Source organism: Antechinus flavipes, chromosome 3 (genome assembly GCF_016432865.1).
Source record: "Antechinus flavipes isolate AdamAnt ecotype Samford, QLD, Australia chromosome 3, AdamAnt_v2, whole genome shotgun sequence".
Lineage (NCBI taxonomy): Eukaryota > Metazoa > Chordata > Mammalia > Dasyuromorphia > Dasyuridae > Antechinus > Antechinus flavipes.
The window spans coordinates 280,337,399-280,355,315 of record NC_067400.1 but is presented as its reverse complement, the minus strand read 5'-3'; the positions used below and the strand labels follow the sequence as shown (position 1 = coordinate 280,355,315).

Genomic DNA, 17,917 nt, shown 5'->3' with positions numbered 1-17,917 from the left:
CCTATAGTACAATGCTAAGGGCCTTACCTTACAGAAGTCACAAGCCTTGTAGTATTTAATTGACCTTTTTAAAAAGCTTTGTTATGTAACTTATAGTATTTAAAACTGTCAAGACAAGTGTATGCTTTTTTTTCTTCTACCTGAAAATCACACTGACAACTTTTCTATTGCTCATTTTTCTTATTAGTTACCTACAATGTGTTTATTTTATTTAACCCTAAATATCAATTCACTGTTTTGCCATTAGGGCTAGTGGAAAGTTCCTTTTACACAGAAGTCTACATACATATGATTATATTAAAATTTGTGGTGCTGCTGTACATTTCATTGTTCACATGTTTGAAGTTTTGAAAAAAATTCTATTAAGGTATAAAACTTGAAAAAGTAGTGACTATGTCTTTTTTTCTGTAATCTATATATATAGTATATAATAGTTGATAAAGAACTATTTAAAATGAATAAATATTTGTAATTTTCAAAAGTATTGAAAGCTGAGATCCCTCAATTGTCCTACTCACCATTAATAAGTCAAACTTTGACCAGTTTTATTTTTTCATCTGTGGAGTAGATTAATTTATGCACATTTTATAATAACATTGATTTGACAGACTTCAGTCCCTGGGTGTCAGATGTATTACAGTCTTGGAACATGACATTATATTGAAACTTAAATGTATGAGTTGTTAAATATAGTAAGTTACATGTGTTATAAGCAAAGATCCAGTGTTCCTCTTTGTTGGTGGTGTTGTTTTGTTTTGTTTTTTGTTTCTTGATGCTCAATATGAGGCAAGTTATTGTAGTGTGGAAAGAGTACCTTATTTGCACTCAGAGGTCTTGGGTGCAAATACTGTTCCAGGAATAAAAAGGACAAATTCCCTTACCTCTCAGAACCTTGGTATTCTCATATATAAAATGATGAGGTTAGACTCAATCACCTCTAAATTTATAATCCTATGGATACTAGCAGAACAGCTAAGATTTTCAAACCTTGATAAGGATATATAAAATGCTTAGTCCTAAATTCTTGTTCACTTATAGGGTCTTTCATCTCAGTTCAAAAAACCAGCCAAGAAACCTAACTCTTGCCACAGTAAGGAAATAATAAGAGTGAAGAAATTAATGAGGAAATAATATTTACTACTGTTGACCCAACAGTTTGTTGCTGAAAGGAATCAAGCCTTCTTCATTTATAATTTATGTCCTTGGAAATTTAGAGGACTTTGGACATATTCACAGTATATATTTTCATGATCTGTAGTCTGTGATCTTATTGTTCTGGATACTTCCTTCATAGGTGTAGATCATATCTGTCCATAGGCTTTTTGGCTTACATGATTTTTGTCCATGATCTTCCATATACCCTTCGCAGTTTCTACAAATTAAATTAATATCAAAACAGAAATTTATTCTGTCCTTTTGTTTAATTGCTCCTATTTAATAGTTTACATCTGCTTAAAGGCTACTTAGCATCCATCTAAAATGAGCTTGTAATTTGAGCCATCAAAAATACTTTGATAACTAGTATTTGTTCTTCCTCCTAAGCTCCTCCAAAGGAATTTTCCCCAAATGTCAATTATAGATGAAGAAATCATTATAACTATTGAAAGATAAATAACATTGAATAAAACTGCCTATGTCTTCTAGAACAATGAGTTATCTCTCATTTTATAGAGTTAGTTCAGCCTATGTGGGTAGGTCATGTAACTTTCTTGATTATAAAATCAAAATATGTTAATGATTTAGTTATATTCTTTTCTATTCTTTCCTTGTTGACTAACTTGATTCTTGGACAGCAAGAATAAAATCCATATCTTTCTTTGAACCTGAAAGATCATCAGTAATGCTTTTCCAAGGACTTGTTCAGGACTTGTTCCATGGATTGTGTTTGAAGGGCATTGTTTCCTAAGATGAAAATCTCTTTATTCAAAAGATATTTCATAGATCATATGTATCTTAGTGATTTCTATGTATTATTTTACAGTTCCTGAGAGATAACTATTGCTATACTGAGATGGAAGACAGCATTTTTGTATTAAGAATTGTTACTTATTAAAGGGGGGAAAAGCTTAGCCTTCAGCTGTTTGCACAGAGCATTATTTTAAATCATCCTACTTTATATATCTCCTATCAGTAGGATATAATTTTGTTTATTAATATTATTGTTCATTCATTTCAGTTGTGTCTAACTCTTCATGTACCCATTTTTTAACTGATAATTTTTCCCCCAATTACATGTTAAGACAATTTTTAGCATTTATTTTTATAAGATTTTGAGTTCCAAATTTTTCTCCCTCTCATGGATGTGCGGTCAATTCTTTATTTGGATGTGGAATAGCATTTTCCTTCACCAGTCCTTTGAACTTATCTTGGATTATTGTGTTGCCGAGAAGAGCTGAGTCAGTTATAGTTGAGCATCATAATGTTGCTTACACAGTGTACAATGTTTTCCTACTTCTGTTAATTTTATTTTGCATTCATTTATACAATTCTTTCTGAAACCTACCTGTTCATCATTTCTTATAGCACAATAGTATTCTATTGCATTCATTTGTCATAACTTCTTCAACCATTCCCCAATTGATGGTTATTCCCTCAATGTCCAATATTTTGCCACAATGAAAAGGGCTACTATAAATATTTTTGCATACATTGGTCCTTTTCCCTTTTTTCAATGTCTTTGGAAATGCCAGATCAAAGGATATGAATATTTTGATTGCCCATTGGGCATAGTTCCACATTGTTCTCTAGAATGGTTGGATCAATTCACAATTCCACCAGCAGTGAGTAGTGTCCCAATTTTCCCACATGTGCTCCAACATTTATCCTTTTCCTTTTCTGTTATATTAGCCAATCTCATAGATTAATGTGTACCTCATAATTGTTTTAATTTGCATTTCTCTAATCAAAAGTGATTTAGAGCACTTCTTCATATGTTAGTAAGTATCTTTGGTTTCTTTATCTGAAAATTGCCTACTCCCATCCTTTCATTTATCAATTGGAGAATATCTTTTATTCTTATACATTTGAATTGGTTCTCTATATATTTGAGTAATGAGGCCTTTTTCAGGGATATTTGCTATAAAGATTATTTCCCAACTTTTTGCTTTCCTTCCAGTCTTGGTTGCATTGGTTCTGTTTGTGCAAAAGCCTTTTAATTTAATATAATCAAAATTAGTAATTTTACATTTTATAATGCTATCTTATTTGGTCATGAATCTGTAATTTAACTTCTCTTTTTGAAGAATTTAGATATTATGCCACTTGTATATATGTATATATGTTTAGTATAGTATTTAGTATATATGTGTGTGTATATGTATATATATATATGTTTAGTATTATTATTTATTATCTAAGATACCTTTTAGCGAGAGATATTTCCTTTCGTATCTCTTTTAATTAGGTCTGTTTTTGCTTTTGCTTTGCTACTCTTGTTTTTTTTAATACTTCAATTTAAGCATAATAAAATTCTTTACCTTTGCTCTGTATATGTCTCTCCATTTCAAGTGTGTTTCTTGTAAACAACATATTGTAGGAGTCTGGTTTTTAAATTCACTCCATTATCCAATTTTCTTTTATGAGAGAGTTCATCCCATTCACATTCACAGTTACGATTATTAATTTATTTCCCTCCATCCAGTATTTCCTCATGTTTGTCTTCTATCTTTGTACCTTTTCCCTCCTTAGCAGTGTTTTGCTTTTGCCTGCTTCCTCCCTTGATTTTCCAGCTAAGATGAATTTCTATATCCAATTGATAGTGCATATAATTCCCTTTTTTACCAATATTGATGAGAATAAATTTCAATTGAAGCCTATTATCCACTGTTCCATCTTTCCCTCCCCTATAATTGGTTTTTTCCTATCTCTTCATATAAAATAATTTATCCCATTCTACCTCTCCCTTTTGCATCCAGTGTACGCCTCTTCGTCATCCCTTAATTTTTTTTAACATTATTGCTTCAGATTCCCTTCATATTCATACCTTCTAACCATGTAGGGATATTACCAGTTCATCTCTATTGAATCCTTATTTTTTCTTTTCCACTTCCCCCTTTTTTGTCTTCTTTTGGGTCTTGATATTGAAAATCAATTTTTTTTGTTTGTTTACTTATTCTTCTCCTTAATAATTTTTTAAGCAGTTATTTTTCTTTTTCCAAGCTGTTTTTCATATTTCTCTTGGCATCACTCATTTATTTTCCCAGTTTTTCTTCTACCTCTATTAAGTAATTAAAAAAAAAAAATTAAGCCCTTCCATGAGTTCTTTCTGGGCTTGAAAATACCTCCCTTTTTTGGTAGGGGAAGTTTTTGCATATAGGTGTTTTGACATTGTTGGTCCCTTCTACGTTTGAGTCTTGATGTTCCTTGTTACCATGATAACTTTCTGTGGTCAGATTCTTTTTTGCTGCTGACTTTTGCTCACCTTTTTTCTTAGTCTTTTCCTTCTTTTAAATTTGAACTTTGCTTTCAGGGTAGAAGGGTCACTAGCTCAGTTCCTGCCAGTCTTCCAACTTTCTTGGGCTAAATGATTATTTCACTTTGTCTTCTTGCTGGTACTGCTCTTCCAGTATCTGTTTGGGCTATTATTTTATCCTTATCTGGAGGTAAATATGGAAGAGTTAACTGTGCCATCTTGGCTCTTGGAAAATTTCTCCATAAATATTTAAGTGCCTTTATGTGAAGGCACTGTGTTGAGTGCTGGCAATACAGTTAACACAAAGAAAGACAGTCTTGGCCTTCAATCTAATGGGGAAAGGAGGAAACAGCATACCAAAGGAGTCAAAAAGGGGGAAAAGCATGGAGACCAGGGAGTATCTTGTTCTGTGGAATTGAAACCAGACTGAGCAAGAGAAGCAGAGCAGAGTCTGGGGTTTTCTTAGTAAAGCTAGTTGAGAGGTTTGCCATTTCCTTCTCTAGTTCACTTTATAGATGAAGAAACTGAGCTCAGAGTCTTACAGGTACTATAAGTATCTGGTCAGATCTGAACTCAGGAAGATTAATCTTCATGATCTCAGGCCTGGCGCTCTATCCACTGTACCACCTAATTGCCCCGTATAAAACTGAACTTGAACTCAAGAATGCTGAGGCCTGCTTCTGATCTGTTACTAGGTTTATCACCACGGGCAAGTCACTTAATTTCTAGGTGCTTCGAGGACTTCCGGCCAAGATGGCGGAGAGGAGGCACACAACTGTGTAGCTCCGCGTTTTCTCTCACTATCCATTTCATTACAAGCCTCTGAATTAATGCTTGACTGAAAAAAAAAAACCCACAAATAGTTACCAAGAGAAGCCATCCTTGAGATTCGCCAAGAAAGGTCTGTTTTTACTGGAGGGCTGGGGGACGGTTTTAGATCGGGCACAGGTGGCAGGCAGCGGCAGCGAGAGCACGGGAGCAGACTGGAGAGGGGGTGGGGTGTGATCACAGCAGTTTCTGCGGAGAGAGCTTTGCTACAGGTTTGGATACTTTGCTCTGGCAGCAAGTCAGCAGCCCAGCAGAGAAGCTAAAAACACCGGGGGTGAAGAATACAACCCCAAACAGCTGGAGTCTCTCGGGACCTGGCCACCTCCCTTTTCCCCCCACAGTGACTCAGCAGGGAGGAACTCTAAGGCGGGGGGGAGGGATACTAAAAAGGGAGGGCTGTGAGAAGCAAGTAGTGCTCACAAGCTTAATACTGGGAAGGGAGGGAAGGGGGAAAGAAGGGAGAAAAGCATAAACCGGGGTTAACAAGATGGCAAGTAATACAGAATTGGTCATTCTAACCATAAATGTGAACGGGGTAAACTCCCCCATAAAGAGGAAGCGGTTAGCAGAATGGATTAAAAGCCAGAATCCTACAATATGTTGTTTACAGGAAACACACCTGAAGCGGGGAGATACATGCAGGTTAAAGGTAAAAGGTTGGAGCAAAATCTACTATGCTTCAGGTGAAGTCAAAAAAACAGGGGTAGCCATCCTGATCTCAGATCACGCTAAAGCAAAAATTGATCTAATTAAAAGAGATAAGGAAGGGCACTATATCTTGCTAAAGGGTAGCATAGATAATGAAGCACTATCTATATTAAACATATATGCACCAAGTGGTGTAACATCTAAATTTTTAAAAGAGAAATTAAGAGAGCTGCAAGAAGAAATAGACAGTAAAATTATAATAGTGGGAGATCTAAACCTAGCACTCTCAGAATTAGATAAATCAAACCACAAAATAAATAAGAAAGAAGTCAGAGAGGTAAATAGAATACTAGAAAAGTTAGATATGATAGATCTCTGGAGAAAATGTAATGGAGACAGAAAGGAATACACTTTCTTTTCAGCAGTTCATGGAACCTATACAAAAATTGACCATATATTAGGACATAAAAACCTCAAACTCAAATGCAGTAAGGCAGAAATAGTAAATGCATCCTTTTCAGACCATGATACAATGAAAATTACATTCAACAAAAAGCCAGGGGGAAGTAGACCAAAAAATAATTGGAAACTAAATAATCTCATACTAAAGAATGATTGGGTGAAACAGCAAATCATAGACATAATTAATAACTTCACCCAAGAAAACGATCATAATAAGACATCATACCAGAATGTATGGGATGCAGCCAAAGCGGTAATAAGGGGAAATTTCATATCTCTAGAGGCCTATTTGTATAAAATAGAGAAAGAGAAGGTCAATGAATTGGGCTTGCAACTAAAAATGCTAGAAAAGGAACAAATTAAAAACCCCCAGTCAAACACTAAACTTGAAATTCTAAAAATAAAAGGAGAGATCAATAAAATTGAAAGTAAAAAAACTATTGAATTAATTAATAAAACTAAGAGTTGGTTCTATGAAAAAACCAACAAAATAGACAAACCCTTAGTAAATCTGATTAAAAAAAGGAAAGAGGAAAATCAAATTGTTAGTCTTAAAAATGAAAAGGGAGAACTCGCCACTAACGAAGAGGAGATTAGAGCAATAATTAGGAGTTACTTTGCCCAACTTTACGCCAAGAAATTCGACAACTTAAATGAAATAGAAGAATACCTCCAAAAATATAGCTTGCCCAAACTAACAGAGGAAGAAGTAAATATCCTAAACAGTCCCATCTCAGAAAAAGAAATAGAACAAACTATCAATCAACTCCCTAAGAAAAAATCCCCAGGACCAGATGGATTTACATGTGAATTCTATCAAACATTTAAAGAACAATTAACTCCAATGCTAAATAAACTATTTGAAAAAAGAGGGATTGAAGGAGTCCTACCAAACTCTTTTTATGACACAGACATGGTACTGATACCTAAACCAGGTAGGCTGAAAACAGAGAAAGAAAATTATAGACCAATCTCCCTAATGAATATTGATGCTAAAATCTTAAATAAAATATTAGCAAAAAGATTACAGAAAATTGTCACCAGGATAATACACTATGACCAAGTAGGATTTATACCAGGAATGCAGGGCTGGTTCAATATTAGGAAAACTATTAGCATAATTGACTATATCAGTAACCAAACAAACAAAAACCATATGATCATCTCAATAGATACAGAAAAAGCATTTGATAAAATCCAACATCCATTCCTAATAAAAACACTTGAGAGCATAGGAATAAATGGACTTTTCCTTAAAATAGTCAGGAGCATATATTTAAAACCATCAGTAAGCATCATATGCAATGGGGAAAAACTGGAACCTTTCCCAGTAAGATCTGGAGTGAAGCAAGGTTGCCCATTATCACCATTATTATTTAATATCATATTAGAAACACTAGCCTCGGCAATAAGAGTCGAGAAAGATATTAAAGGAATTAGAGTAAGCAATGAGGAAACCAAACTATCACTCTTTACAGATGATATGATGGTATACCTAGAGAACCCCAGAGATTCTACTAAAAAGCTATTAGAAATAATTCATAATTTTAGCAAAGTAGCTGGCTACAAAATAAGTCCCCATAAATCCTCAGCATTTTTATACATCACCAACAAAACCCAACAGCAAGAGTACAAAGAGAAATTCCATTCAGAATAACTGTTGATACCACAAAATATTTGGGAATCTATCTACCAAAGGAAAGTCAGGAATTATATGAGCAAAATTATAAAAAAGTCTCCACACAAATAAAGTCAGACTTAAATAATTGGAAAAATATTAAGTGCTCTTGGATCGGCCGAGCGAACATAATAAAGATGACAATACTCCCTAAACTAATCTATTTATTTAGTGCTATACCAATCAGACTTCCAAGAAAATATTTTAATGATCTAGAAAAAATAACAACAAAATTCATATGGAACAATAAAAAGTCGAGAATCTCAAGGGAATTAATGAAAAAAAAAATCAAATGAAGGTGGCCTAGCTGTACCTGATCTAAAATTATATTATAAAGCAGCAGTCACCAAAACCATTTGGTATTGGCTAAGAAATAGATTAGTGGATCAGTGGAAAAGGTTAGGTTCACAAGACAGAATAGTCAACTATAGCAATCTAGTGTTTGACAAATCCAAAGACCCTAACTTCTGGGATAAGAATTCATTATTTGATAAAAACTGCTGGGATAATTGGAAATTAGTATGGCAGAAATTAGGCATGGACCCACACTTAACACCATATACCAAGATAAGATCAAAATGGCTCCATGACCTAGGCATAAAGAACGAGATTATAAATAAATTAGAGGAATATAGGATAGTTTATCTCTCAGACTTGTGGAGGAGAAAGAAATTTGTGACCAAAGATGAACTAGAGACCATTACTGATCACAAAATAGAAAATTTTGATTACATCAAATTAAAAAGCCTTTGTACAAACAAAACTAATGCAAACAAGATTAGAAGAGAAGCAACAAACTGGGAAAACATCTTCAGAGTTAAAGGTTCTGATAAAGGTCTCATTTCCAAATATATAGAGAACTGACTCAAATTTATAAGAAATCAAGCCATTCTCCAATTGATAAATGGTCAAAGGATATGAACAGACAATTTTCAGAGGATGAAATTGAAACTATTACCACTCATATGAAAGAGTGTTCCAAATCATTATTGATCAGAGAAATGCAAATTAAGACAACTCTGAGATACCACTACACACCTGTCAGATTGGCTAAGATGACAGGAAAAAATAATGATGAATGTTGGAGGGGATGTGGGTAAACTGGGACACTGATGCATTGTTGGTGGAGTTGTGAACGAATCCAATCATTCTGGAGAGCAATCTGGAATTATGCCCAAAAAGTTATCAGATTGTGCATACCCTTTGATCCAGCAGTGTTTCTATTGGGCTTATATCCCAAAGAAATACTAAAGAAGGGAAAGGGACCTGTATGTGCCAAAATGTTTGTGGCAGCCCTGTTTGTAGTGGCTAGAAACTGGAAATTAAATGGATGCCCATCAATTGGAGAATGGCTGGGTAAATTGTGGTATATGAATGTTATGGAATATTATTGTTCTGTAAGAAATGACCAGCAGGATGAATACAGAGATGCTTGGAGAGACTTACATGAACTGATGCTAAGTGAAATGAGCAGAACCAGGAGATCATTATACACTTCAACAACGATATTGTATGAGGACATATTCTGATGGAAGTGGATTTCTTTGACAAAGAGACCTAACTGAGTTTCAGTTGATAAATGATGGACAGAAGCAGCTACACCCAAAGAAAGAACACTGGGAAACGAATGTGAACTATCTGCATTTTTGTTTTTCTTCCCGGGTTATTTTTACCTTCTGAATCCAATTCTCCCTGTGCAACAAGAGAACTGTTCGGTTCTGCAAACATATATTGTATCTAGGATATACTGCAACATATCTAACATATATAAAACTGCTTGCCATCTAGGGGAGGGGGTGGAGGGAGGGAGGGGAAAAATCGGAACAGAAACGAGTGCAAGGGATAATGATGTAAAAAAATTACCCTGGCATGGATTCTGTCAATATAAAGTAATTATTAAATAAAATTTTAAAAAAATTTCTAGGTGCTTCAGGCAGTTCTCTCAAATGATAAATTACCCTGGCATGGGTTCTGTCGATAAAAAGTTACTTAAAAAAAAAAAAAAAAGAAAATTAGTATTTGAAATTCTTTGACTATTTGAAGGATTTGTATGTCAAAGAAACATAGTGTTTTTTTCTTAGCTGCTCCTTGGAGACTAGTTGATAAAAATGACAGGAATCCTACAAACATACCAGCTAAAAAAAGCAAAAAAAACCCAAAAACCCAACAACAACAAAAACACTTGACTCTATCATTCCTTTAAGCTTTTTCACTCTGTATATCTTTTCCTTTTCACAGACAAACTTCCAAGAAAAAATTATCTACTCTCATTGTTTCTACTTTCTCCCCTCTGACTCTTAGCTTTTTGAAATCTTGTTTCATATTTCATCAACCAACTGAAACTCCTCTCCAAAGTTTCTCCTGATCTCTTATTTGTCATATTCAGTGATCTTCTTTTCTACGCCAGTCTTTCTTTAATGTTCACAGCAATTGACAGTGTCAACTACCCTCTCTTTTTGTGGAATCTTTCCTCTAAATTTTCATTGCACCATTTAATCTTATTTCTCCCATTTGACCTTTCCTTTTCAGTCTACTTATCTAGGTCATCATCTGTCTTCTATTCCTTACTTTGGTTATCCCCCAAGAATGTAGGGTATATTGAGGGAAAACCAGGACCTCTGCTGTGTGCTGCCATGCCCTTTTCAAAACTACTTTCCACTTCTGGTCACCCACCTAACATTTACCTGTGGCTACAAGAAGCTGCAGCACATGCAGTAGATATACCCTCATAAAGCATTTTGGTAAACAGACTAAACCATATTGAAAATATCCAGGAGGTCTCCGATCAGTCAATGAGTTGGGGGAGTGTCTATGAAGACTTCTCCTGGTAATATGGATGGATGAGAACAGGTTGTTCCCAGCTGAAGGCAGCTGAAGCAGACACTATGGAACACTTAGAGATTAGTTAGTCATTGAAGATTCCTTGGTCATCTATCTACTATATCATAAACCATCACCAGTCATCTTGAATCTGTCTTGCTATACTGACTGTAACAACTCTGGAAGAGAGAATAAGACTGATGGATTTGTGCAACTCTGTCTCACTTAAATATAATTTATGCATAGATCAAAAGACATCACCCATACCATTTTATCATTTTTACAAATCTCAAAGTCCTTTGTCAACAGGCAAGTGTTGAAGCAGCAGATGTCGATACATTGAATGCTATAACCTCTGTCCTGCACACAGGCAGCCCATGCCATAGAATTCTCTTCTATATAGCAGTGGGATTTGGCAGTCCCGGGTGTCTGATCAGCCTTTTGGGACCACATAGCTCATCTATGTGATGTGAGGAAGGGATTAGAAGAGATGCCCTGAAAATTGTCTGCTTATCCAAACCTGACCTGATTATCTCAATTGTCAGGGATCCCATCGTGGCAGTTGAAACAAACAAAAATGTACAAAAACTTCTACACTACTCACCATCTGTCCATGAAATGTGCACGCACTTACAGACAACACAAAATCTAGACAAATAGCTCTTATTGTGAGAGAATTCAGCAGATATCGCATCCAAATAGCAGCCCTAAGTGAAGCAAGGCTGGCAAACAAAGCCCAGCTTACTGAAGTCATAGCTAGATACACATTTTTCTGGAATGGTCACAGTGAAGAGAAGAACCATGAAGTTGGCATAGGTATTGCAATTAAAATTAATCTAGTCAACAAGTTTTATGCCTACCAAAAGGAATGAATGACAGGCTCATGACAATGCAATTGCCCCTTGCAGGAAATCATTGGTGCCTAGGCTTTCACTATGAAGAGCTTTGGTGATTCAAAGAAAAGTTTTATGAAGGCCTGGAAACCCTTGACATCAATGCACCAAAAGAGAACAAGCTTATAAATCTGGGTGACATTGATGATAAAATAGGCTCATATTGCCAGACATGGCAGGAAGTCTTTAGTAGTAATGGAGTTTGAAATAGCGTTCCTAGTGGTCACTTACTACTAAAGATTGGTAACATCGTAACCTTTTCATCACTAACACTGAATTCTGTTTACTTAGATGCAGTAAAATTCCACAAATACCTCCTTGCAGCAAATAGTGGCCTTTAACAGACTATGTGATTGTAAGGAGAAGAAATCAACAGGAGTGATAAAGGCAGTATGTGGAACAGTGTTGGACGGATTAGACTTATCTTTGCCAAAACTAAATATTTACAAAAGCAGCAGCACTGAGGCAAAAAGACTACTCAAAAATCCAGTGTCAACAGAGTAGAATTCTTTTTTGGGGGAACAGTTTGTTCTCAACTTGAAGGGCAAGTTGGGCCAAGATTTGGTGAGAGTGAAGTAGAAAAGGAGTGGGCAGTTTTCAGAGATTTGGCAGGATTCAGATAGACAGCACATATGAGTCTAAATACTTACAAATATCAAGATTGGTTTGATGAAAATGTTGGGAAAATTCAGAAGCGTCTAAATAAAAAACAAGAACTCCAGTTGAAAGAGGATAGTGCCCATCTCTAAGAAGGAAGCATTTAACTCCATCAAAAGTAAAGTACAAGCAAAGCTTAGATGAAGGATTCTTGGCTCAATAAGAAGGCAGATGAATTATAGTTTTATGCTGATAATGACAATCCAAAGCACTTTTATGATGTACTGAAGGCTATTTATGGGCCAAAGACCTGTGGTGCATCTCAATTATTCAATTACATAGACACAATGTTGAAGAGATGGGGTTTACACTTCCATAGTGTTCTCAGCGGACCATTGTCACTCAGTGCTGAAACCATTGATTGTTTAACTCAAGTTGAAGTCAGTCCCTCTCTAAATAAATTGACAATTGAATATGAGATTTTGAATGCCATTAGGTTCCTCTTCTGTGGCAAAGCACATGATGTTTTATAATGAGGTGGGGTGGGTTGGTTTATTGCTCATACAAAAGCTGATTGAGGTTTTCCAGGTTCTTTGGTAAGAGGAGGTTATTTTCTAGGAGTTCAAGGACACTTCCTTGTATATCTCTATAAAAGCAAATAAAATAAATTGTTCTGTGACAATCACAGGAGTATGTGTGTGTGTGGGGGGGTGTCTTTCTTTTAGTCATTGCTGGCAAGATTCATGCCAGACTCTTCTTTAAAAGGCTGATCCTTCACCTGGAAGATGGTTATCTCCATGAGAGCTAGAGTGGCTTTAGAAAGGCCCAAGGAATGGTTTTTATGGTGTTTGCTGACTGACAACTTCAGGAGAAATGGTAGGAGCAGAACAGAGAGCTGTATACAATGTTTGTAGATCTGACCAAGTCCTTTGATACTATAAGTTGTGAGATCTTATGGAAAATATTGTTAAAATGTGATTCCCCAGGATAGTACATCAGTTTCACAATGGCATGCTTGCCCTGGTTCTGGGTAATGGACAATTCCTCTTGTATTTTCCTAGTCATCATCAGAGTGAAACAAGATTTGCTCTCATGCTTTTTAGTTTTCAGCCACATTGTCAAACATCTTCAGTGTAGATGGATATGGCATCAAGGTCAGCTACCACATTGAAAGTAAGTTATTCAACTTGAAAAGGCCACAAGGCAAAATTATAGTGGAGGGAATGTTAATGCACAATTTTTTGATGCAGATGATTGTGCACTCAATGCAGCCTCTAAAACTGAGATGCAATGCAATACAGATTGATTGCTGTTTACAATATTTTTTTAAATAACTTTTTATTGACAGAACCCATTCCAGGATAATTTTTTACAGCATTATCCCTTGCACTCACTTCTATTCCGATTTTTCCCCTTCTTCCCTCCACCTTCTCCCCCAGATGGCAAGCAGTTCTTTACATGTTAAATAGGTTACAGTTTATCCTAGATACAATATATGTGTGTAGCACCAAATAGTTTTCTTGTTGCACAAGGAGAATTGGATTCAGAAGGTATAAATAACCCAGGAAGAAAAACAAAAATGCAAGCAGTTTATATTCATTTCCCAGTGTTCTTTCTTTGGATGTAGCTGCTTCTGTCCATCTTTGATCCATTGAAACTGAATTAGTTCTCTTTATCGAAGAGATCCACTTCCATCAGAATACATCCTCAAACAGTATCGTTGTTGAGGTATATAATGATCTCCTGGTTCTGCTCATTTCACTTAGCATCAGTTCATGTAAGTCTCACCAATCCTCTCTGTATTCATCCTGCTGGTCATTTCTTACAGAACAATAATATTCCATAACGTTCATATACCACAATTTATTCAACCATTCTCCAATTGATGGGCATCCATTCATTTTCCAGCTTCTAGCCACTACAAACAGAGCTGCCACAAACATTTGGCACATACAAGTCCCTTTCCCTTCTTTAGTATCTCTTTGGGGTATAAGCCCAGTAGAAACACTGCTGGATCAAAGGGTATACACAGTTTGATAACGTTTTGAGCATAGTTCCAAATTGCTCTCCAGAGTGGCTGGATATGTTCACAATTCCACCAACAATGTATCAGTGTCCCTGTTTTCCCACATCCCCTCCAATATTCCGCATTGTCTTTCCCTGTCATTCTAGCCAATCTGACAGGTGTGTAGTGGTATCTCAGAGTTGTCTTAATTTGCATTTCTCTGATTAATAACGATTTGGAGCATATTTTCATATGTCTATAAATAGTTTCAATTTCTTTGTCTGAGAATTGTCTGTTCATAGACTTTGACCATTTATCAATTGGAGAATGGCTTGATTTCTTATAACTTAAGAGTCAATTCTCTCTATATTTTGGAAATGAGGCCTTTATCAGAACCTTTGACTGTAAAAATGTTTTCCCAGTTTATTGTTTCCCTTCTAATCTTGTCTGCATTTGTTTTGTTTGTACAAAAACTTTTCAATTTGATATAATCAAAATTTTCTATTTTGTGGTCAATAGTGATCTCTAGTTCTTCTTTGGTCATAAATTCCTCCCTCTTCCACAGGTCTGAGAGGTAAACTATCCTCTGCTCTTCCATTTTATTTATAATCTCATTCTTTATGCCTAGGTCATAAACCCATTTTGACCTTATCTTGGTGTACGGTGTTAAGTGTCGGTCAATGCCTAGTTTCTGCCATACTAATTTCCAATTTTCCCAGCAATTTTTGTCAAATAATGCGTTCTTATCCCAAAAACTGGGGTCTTTGGGTTTGTCAAACACTATGTTATTAAAGTTATTGGCTGTTTTGTCCTTTGAACCTAACCTATTCCATTGATCAACTAGTCTATTTCTTAGCCAATACCAGATGGTTTTAGTAACTGCTGCTTTATAATATAATTTTAGATCTGGTACAGCTAGGCTACCTTCGTTTGATTTTTTTTTTTTCATTAATTCCCTTGAAATTCTTGACCTTTTGTTTTTCCATATGAACTTTGTTGTTATTTTTTCTAGTTCATCAAAGTAGTTTTTTGGGAGTCTGATTGGTATAGAGCTAAATAAATAGATTAATTTAGATAGTATTGTCATCTTTAATATATTTGCTCACCCAATCCAAGAGCATTTAATATTTTTCCAGTTGATTAAATCAGACTTAATTTGTGTGGAAAGTGTTTTGTAGTTTTGCTCATAAAGTTTCTGATTTTCCCTTGGCATATAGATTCCTAAATATTTTATGCAATCAGTAGTTACTTTAAATGGAATTTCTCTTTGTAACTCTGTTGGGTTTTGTTAGTAACATATAAGAATGCAGATGACTTATGTGAGTTTATTTTGTATCCTGCAACTTTGCTAAAGGTGTGGATTGTTTCTACTAACTTTTTAGTAGAGTGTCTGGGGTTCTCTAAGTATACCATCATACCATTAGCAAAGAGTGATAATTTGGTTTCCTCATTGCCTATTCTTATTCCTTTAATCTCTTTCTCAACTCTTATTGCCTAAGCTAGCATTTCTAATACAGTATTAAATTGTAACAGTGATAGTGGGCAACCTTGTTTCACTCCTTGGGAATGGTTGCAGTTTGTCCCCGTTACATATGATGCTTACTGCTGGTTTTAAATAGATGCTACTGATTATTTTAAGGAAAAGTCCATTTATTCCTATACTCTCAAGAGTTTTTAATAGAAATGGATGTTGGATTTTATCATACTTTTTCTGCATCTATTGAAATGATCATATGATTTTTGTTAATTTGATTATTAATATGGCCAATTATGCTGATAGTTTTCCTAATATTGAACCAGCCCTACATTCGTGGTATAAATCCTACTTGATCATGGTGTATTATCCTGGGAATGATGTTCTGTAGTCTTTTTGCTAATATCTTATTTAAGATTTTAGCATTAATATTCATTAGGGAGATTGGTCTATAATTTTCTTTCTCTGTTTTCAGCCTACCTGGTTTAGATATCAGTACTATGTCTATGTCATAAGAGGAATTTGGTAGGACTCCTTCATTCCCTATTTTTTTCAAATAGTTTATAAAGCATTGGGGCTAATTGTTCTTTGAATGTTTGGTAGAATTCACATATAAATCCATCTGGTCCCGGGGATTTTTTTTTAGGGAGTTGATTAATAGCTTGTTCTATTTCTTTTTCTGAAATGGGACTATTTAAGCAATTTACTTCCTCCTCTGATAATCTGGGAAGCCTATATTTTTGGAGGTAGTCATCCATTTCACTTAGGTTATCAAATTTATTGGCATAAAGTTGGGCCAAGTCACCCCTTATTATTTCTTTAATTTCCTCTTCATCGGTGGAAATTTCTCCCTTTTCATTTTTAAGACTATTAATTTGATTTCCCTCTCTCCTTTTTCTAATCAGATTTACCAAAGGTTTATCAATTTTATTGGTTTTTTCATAAAACCAACTCTTAGTTTTATTTATTAGCTTGATAGTTTTTTTACTTTCTATATTATTAATTTCTCCTTTTAATTTTAGAATTTCAAGTTTGGTTATTGATTAGGGGATTTTAATTTGGTCTTTTTCTAGCTTTTTAAGTTGCAGGCCCAATTCATTGATCTTCTCTATCTCTATTTTATTCAAGTAAGCCCCTAAGGATATAAAATTTCCCCTTATTGCTTTGGCTGCATCCCAATTTTGGTATGATGTCTTACCATTGTCATTATCTTGAGTGAAATTATTAATTGTGTCTATAATTTGCTGTTTCACCCAATCATTCTTTAAGATGAGATTATTTAGTTTCCAATTACTTTTTGGTCTATTTACACTAACTTTTTGTTGAATGTAGTTTTTATTGCATTGTGATCTGAATAGAAAGCATTTACTATTTCTGCCTTCCTGCATTTAATTTTGAGGTCTTTATGTCCTAATATATGGTCAATTTTTGTGTAGGTTCCATGAACTGCTGAGAAGAAAGTATACTCCTTTCTGTCACCATTTAGTTTCCTCCAGAGATCTATCATACCTAATTTTTCTAATATTCTATTTACCTCTTTAATTTCTTTCTTATTTGTTTTGTGATTTGATTTATCTAAATCTGAGAGTGCAAGGTTGAGATCTCCCACTATTATAGTTTTGCTGTCTATTTCTTCTCAGAACTCTCTTAACTTCTCCTTTAGGAAATTAGATGCTATACCACTTGGTGCATATATGTTTAATACTAATATTGCTTCATTGTCTATAGTACCCTTTAGCAAGATATAGTTTCCTTCCTTATCTCTTTTAATTAGATCAATCTTTGCCTTTGCTTGATCGGAGATAAGGATGGCTACCCCTGCTTTTTTGATTTCACCTGAAGCATAATAGATTCTGCTCCAGCCTTTTACCTTTATTCTGTATGTATCTCTCTGTTTTAAATGTGTTTCCTGTAAACAACATATTGTAGGGTTCTGACTTTTGATCCAGTCTGGTGTCCGCCTCCTCTTTATGGGAGAGTTCATCCCATTCACATTTACGGTTAAAATTACAAATTCTGTATTTCCTGCCATCCTAATATCCCTAGGTTATACTTTTCTTTTTCTTGCCCTCCTTTCCTTCTTCCCTAGTATTAAGTATTG

The 17,917-nt window shown here is 35.0% G+C and overlaps 1 protein-coding gene across 2 annotated transcripts in view; it reads left to right on the top strand.

Annotated features, from left to right (window-relative positions):
- The window catches only part of POLA1 (DNA polymerase alpha 1, catalytic subunit), a 343,224-nt gene that overhangs the window by 245,371 nt on the left and 79,936 nt on the right, over positions 1-17,917 (top strand). The window lies entirely within an intron of this gene.